The sequence below is a fragment of the Echinops telfairi genome, unplaced genomic scaffold, assembly GCF_000313985.2.
Source record: "Echinops telfairi isolate 266 unplaced genomic scaffold, ASM31398v2 ScPeMD7_7469;HRSCAF=8507_0, whole genome shotgun sequence".
NCBI classification, from domain to species: Eukaryota; Metazoa; Chordata; class Mammalia; order Afrosoricida; family Tenrecidae; genus Echinops; species Echinops telfairi.
Window position 1 is genome coordinate 35457989 of NW_022111372.1, and position 6539 is coordinate 35464527.

At 46.6% G+C, this 6539-nt stretch overlaps 1 pseudogene; it reads left to right on the top strand.

The window, feature by feature from the left end:
* The first annotated feature begins 625 nt into the window (after positions 1 to 625).
* Positions 626 to 1755, top strand: LOC101651404 (annotated as a pseudogene).
* The last annotated feature ends 4784 nt before the right edge of the window (positions 1756 to 6539 follow it).

Sequence of the window (6539 nt, forward strand, 5' to 3'; positions counted from 1 at the left end):
CTAGTGGAACCATGCCTACCAGATTAACACATGTCACAATAAAGCAAGGAGAGAATTAAAATAGTAAGTCATGATACTCATAGGTCACCATTCACTGGATGTCCTCAAGGCAAGATTTCCACACCAAAGTCCAATGATCACCAGTTCTATAACCTTTGACTAGCAGTCATGTGACTCTGAAACATGAGGTCAGTGGTTCTCAACCTTCCTAATGCCATGACCCTCTAATACAGTTCCTCATGTGGTAGTGACCGCCCACCATAACATTATTTTCGTTGCGGCATGACAGCTGTGGAAATGACACTTTCCTCCCCTCCATTAAAATGAAAAATCCCATCTCTCCCCGCTTCTCCCGCTAGAAACATGGTCAGGGGTGGGTGGGAGAAGGCCGGCTGGGTAGGCAGGCGACTTCGTGGGCCGCTCGGGGAGGGGTGCTGGGAGCCACACACCATGTGTCCCTGCACATAGCACGGGGGACTTTTCGGTGGGGATTTGGGGCGCCGACCAGACGCGGCATCTTCGGAACATAGCGCCTGGTGCAGCTGAAATGCTTTGTGTGGAGCGGGGCTGCGTCAGCCCGGCCCGTAAGAGGCGCCTCGGGTCCCTGCTCCCGCAGCTTTTCCAGATGTCCTTGGTAGATTTGGGAAAGAAGCGGGTCAAGATGACGAAGTTCGTATGTTGATGGCAAATGGAGCTCCTTTTACTACAGACTGGCTGGGAACTTCTCTACTTTATCTGGCAGCACAATACGGACATTATTCCAGCACGGAAGTGCTACTCCGGGCTGGTGTAAGTAGGGATGCCCAAACCAAAGTGGACCCGACGCCGTGACATATGGCAGCTTCAGAGGGCCACGCCAGCATCGTAGAGGTTTTACTTAAGCATGGTGCTGATGTCAATGCAAAAGACATGCCAAAGATGACAGCTCTCCATTGGGCCACAGAACACAATCATCCAGAGGTGGTGGAACTTTTCATCAAACACGGTGCTGATGTACACACCCCAACTAAATTTTGTAAAACAGCATTTGATATTTCAATAGATAATGGGAACGAAGATTTAGCAGAGATATTACAGATTGCAATGCAGAACCAAATCAACACAAACCCAGAGAGCCCTGATACTGGGACGATCCATACTGCAACACCACAGTTTATCCTTGGACCTGGAGGGGTGGTGAACCTGACAGATGAAACGGGTGTCTCTGCTGTTCAGTTTGGAAACTCATTGACATCAGTATTAGCTACATTAGCTGCCTTAGCTGGAGCATCTGCTCCGTCATCCACTTCTTCGGAAACCCCAGTCCTGGCCGCGGAGGAAGTAGTGACCGCGGAATCTGTGGATGGTGCAATTCAACAAGTAGTTAGTTCAGGGGCCAGCAAGTCATCACACTAGTTACAGATGGAATTCAGCTTGGGAATTTGCACTCTATCCCCACCAGTGGATAGGTCAGCCCATCATTGTGACCATGCCAGATGGACAACAAGTATCAACAGTACCAGCAACAGACATAGCTGAAGAAACTGTTACAAGTGAAGAACCACCAGCTAAGAGACAATGTATTGAAAGAACTGAAAATCAGGTGGAATCTGCAGAAGTAGAAGAGAGAGAAGCTCTTCAGAAACAGCTGGATGAAGCAACCCGAGCAGCACAAAAATACCGACAGCAGCTTCCAAAGAAAAACAGGAGACAGAGGCCTCCAGGCAGAAATTAGAAGCCATGACTCGTCTTCAGACCCACAAAGAAGCCGTTTAGTCAAAGCTGTTACTGCTGTTTGATTTTACTGCTGGGCAAGCAAGAATGCAATCTGAACTGTACACAGCATGGGTACAGTCATGGAAATACAGGACAAGAGAAAAGACTACAGACCGGACGGACATACAGCCATGAACTCTGAATTCTTGTAACATAAAAACTTAAGACGTGAAATGTATTTAAAACAGAATTCTGTAAATAGGTTTTTGTTTTGTTTTTTACAGTTCCAAATGAGTTGATGAAGACTGCTTATGAGATCCAAGAAACACAACAAGCCGCTGTTTTTGTGAATTCTTTGATTTTAGTATGAACCTTAATTTCTCAGAAACAGAACAGTTTTAAGGCTGATGCTTGTTTAGACCAAATGTGTATAATTATGTGGTGGACTGATGCTGGAATTTCTCCCGTAGGTAGAAACTACTCTGTGAAGGGAAGAGTTCTCCTCCGGAAATCTTTGCACAGCTTAAAGTGGTCTCCGATTCTCTGAAAACATTTTTTTTTAGAAAGCAAAACTTTTATATTTGTTCACTTTCTGCTACACCCAAGTAGATTTACATGTATATGAAGCAAATATTTTTTAAATTTTATATCTGTGCATGTTTTCTAATTTCAGAGCACATCGTTTGCGTAGGTATTTTTCCCACGGAGATGCTGAACGTTCGTAAGGATGGAGGGATGTGGACGGCACTTCGTGTCTAGGCCATTGAGATGAAGTAAGCTAGCAGACAGTTTTATTGGAGTGACAATGTTCTTAGAAGGAGCAGCTTACATGAGGTAACTTGAATTTGCAAAATCTCTGCTTTTTGGAGAATTTCATAGAGGATGCGTGAACCTGTATTCTGTGCCTACCATCATGCTTTCCACATGGAAGCACTTTAAGGCACTGGCTTTCACGATAATGTTTTTTGGGAAGAAACTCAATGCAGATGTGCTTCTAAAATACTCCCAGGACTCATTTCCTCCCCAGGAGATTATTCTAAAGGAATTAAAATTTTTAAAATGAAAAAAAAATTTTTTTGTATGTAAAACAAGAACTTTTTGTCCTACAGTGATGCCTTAGCTGTGTCTGACATCAATTTTCCTCCTCCCTGTGAAAGCTGTATGTCTGTGCTGTGACTCATCACAAGATCGTCCAATTCCAGAGTACGGACTCTAACTCTGCCACACGATTCTTTGTTTTTTTGTAAAACATAACTTCAGTCCTCAACCCCCACACACATGCTTCTTGCTTTATTATTTTTGATGTGTTTTATTGCTTTATGAAAATGTTTATCTACTCCTAAAACCCCTCTAGGTTATCTATACTGCATAAAGAAGCAATTACCCTGAAAACTGTACTCTGGCCTACTTTTCTATTTTACAATTAAATATCTTTTCCACATTAAAAAATTATTTTCATTGTTACTTCATAACTATAGTTTTGCTAATGTTATGAATCAGGCAACCCCTGTGAAAGGGGTTCAAATACACAGGTTGAGAACCACTGCACTAGGGAGTTTCAGCCTTAAGAACAAGGGCCACAGGTAAGCTTGAGGTAAACCCAGTTCACACAGTGGGGTTTCCACATCAAATTCTTCTGGTGTGACCTATGGAAAGCTGAGAGTTCAAAGTCCCATTTATATAGCACATGGCCTGGGTTGTCAAGGGCTGGATAGCAACTGAATAGCTGGTCTAAAGTGTTCAATTAGGAACAGCTCTGGCATATTCTTCCCTCAGGTTCTATGTAAGTATAGTTCGGTGTTTTTTTCTCAATGGGAGGTTGCTCCTCCCTGTTTACCAACCATCAGCAATATAATAGCCTTCTCTGAGACCTTAATCCCTCCACCCCCCACCTTACTTGAATTTCCAATAAAATTTTCTTATCCTCCTTGCAAGAATGTCTGCTGATTTGGGGGTCGCCTCAGTGCAATGTTGTATGGTAGCAACTGAATAGCCCTCTCCCTCTCCACACATCTTGAAACACATGGACTGTAGCTGAGTGGAGTCTCCTCTGTCAGAGTGATTTTAAAGGTGTACATGTAGAGGGCGTTCGTGGACGAAAGGCGAGCTTTCTACCTTGTTGCTTGGGAGACCACATTTGAAGAGTGGATGACCTGAGAGCAGACCTTTTGTTTTGGTTTTTATTCTCTTAATAGTGGACTCATACAATGTTTGCCCTTTTTTGATTGACTAGTTTCACTTACCATAACCATTTCCAGTTCCTTCCATGTCATGAGGTGATTAGTGTTTTTGGTGTAAATATATCTTTAAAGTTTTGGAAAGCAAGGATGTTACTTTGAGGACTAAGGTGCGCCTGAACCACGCCAGGGTGTTTTCAATTGCTTCATATGCGTGTGAAAATTGTACATTGAATAAGGAGACCAAGGAAGAATCGAATGAGACCCAAGAATAGATCCACTTGAATTGTGGTGCTAGAGAAGAATAGTGACAGTACCACGGGCTGCCAAAAGACCAAACAAATCTGTCTTGGAAGAAGTACAGACAGCAGACTCCTTAGAGCCAAGGATGGCGAGACTTCATCTCATGTACTTTGGGCATACTGTCAGGAGAGACCAGTCCCTGGAGAAGGACATCATGCTTGGTAAAGTAGAGGGGAAGCGAAAAGGAGGAAACCGCTCCATGAGATGGAACGACACAGTGACTGCGTCAGTGTGCTCAAGCATAAGATCAATTATGATGGCGCAGGGCCAGGCAGTATTTTGTTATGTTGTACAGTGGGTCACTGTGATTCAGAACCGACTTCATGGCACCGCAAAACATCTTTTCTTATAGTGTCCCATGTGTATATGTATTATGTTTTGTTACTCCCCCCCCACCTGGCCCAAATAAAGAGAGTGATTCCAAAATGAGTTCTCGGGGGAATAGATTAAAACATTTTAATTTATTTTCACAACTGCATAAAGAAGTAGGTGTCCCAAATACTTCCAAAGAAAAACGTGCCATCTATGTGTGCAAACATTAATTACAATCAGCAAGCTCAAAGGAACATCTTTACCAGCTAATTAAGAAGTTCCAGCAAGGAGAGGTCAACTTTATACCAAATATTTGCCAATTAGACACATTAAAAAAAAACACCTGCCGAATAAAACAATCAACATGCTCTTCATTCACTGACTATAGTTACTTGTTGTTGTGTTTAGGTGTCATTGAAGTCAGTCTGGCCCCATAGCGACTTTAAGAACACAACAGAACAACACACTGCCGGGTCCCGCACCAACCCCACAATTGTTTCTAAGCCTGAGCCCATTGATGGTCAATCCATCTCCGTGAGGGTCTTCATCTCCTTGGCTGCTTCTCTACCAAGCATGATGTCCGTCTCCAAAGGGCTCTTCTCTCCTGAAAACATGTCCAAAGTACATCAGACCAAGTTTTGCCACCTTGCCTCTAAGGCGCACTCTGGCCTAACTTCTTCCAATACAGATGAGTTTGTACTTTTGGCCGTCCATGGTACTTTCAATATTCTTCTCAGCACAATTCAAATGCATCAGTTCTTCGGTGTTCCATATTCAGTGTCCAACGTTCACTAGCTATGACGCAATGGAGAAAGCCATAGCTTGGGTTAGGTGCACCGTAGTCCGCGAAGGAACATCGTGGAGGCATTTACAAATTTTTGACCAACAAAATAAACTTTCATCAGAGTGCCCGAGTATGATATAAAAAGTAATAACAATAACAAAAAAATTTGCCTACTGACTGATAGGTCCTTTGGCAGGACGAGGGACAAGATCCGTGAGGACCGCCTCTGTTCAGTTCAGAAGTCGTGGACCTGGGCGGGGACACAATTAGCGTCAAACCCTCCTTAGCTTAACCCCACCACGGCCACCTCCCGCCCCTTAAGGCTGGGCGGCCAATCACAGTGCTGCGTAAGTGCCTTCCGACGTCTGCGATGACCTCATCCGGCGTGTGGCGTGACGTCAAATTCAACAGTGCTAGAATCCCAGCGGCAGCAGCGGAGGCGGTCTGCACGAGCCGAGTGTGAGCGGAAGGGGGCCCTGCGCCTGCCTCGGGGCGGAGAGCGGTGAGTACCTGTCTTGCCCCTCGCTCCGTGCGTGCGAACGACGGGCCCGTGGTAGGCTACAGTCTCCCCGCAAAACGCGGCCTTTCCTGATGTAACTAGCGATTTCTTTTCCCCCCTCTACCAGAGGGTTGAGGCCTAGGTTTCTGCGCGTGCGCGCTACGTGGTCTTTCCGCGGAGCAAGTCTGGCGCCCCACGCTGGCGTCCTTGCCGTCACACTGCGCATGCCTCCGTCCTGCTCTTGGCCTCGCTTTCGACATTGCGCATGCTCCCTCTCCGCTGCGGGCTCGGGGAGTCATCACCGGGCAAGTTGTGGCGGCTGGGATTGTTAACACACGTGGGCTAGTGAGCCCTTTTGGGTAGGGCGATGAGACGTCGTCCCTTTGGTGTAGGGCGATGAGACGTCGTCCCGGGAAGGGCGCTTGTCCCCGTTCGGAGCTGGTGGTGAGGCCTGCCAGTGTCGGCCTGACCGTGAGGTATGTGCGAGCAAGCGGGAGAGGAAGCGCGGTTCGCGGGCCTTCGCAGGGATGCCCCTCCATCCGGTCCCAGGGGCTGGGAGTCTGGACATCTGAGCACATCCGTTTCCACCCAGAACCCCGTGAAGGAAGACCTGGTCTCCGATTTTCACCGCTTAACGTCCAGCTTTCCTGCTCTTCCCGTCGGGGAAAGCCTCCTGCCCTGATGCTTTGGGGAAGGGAAGGGTGTCCAGCCCCAGCCCACCGCACCTGTTACTGGGACCCCAGTGGCCAGAGCTGCGCTGGAGCCCCTC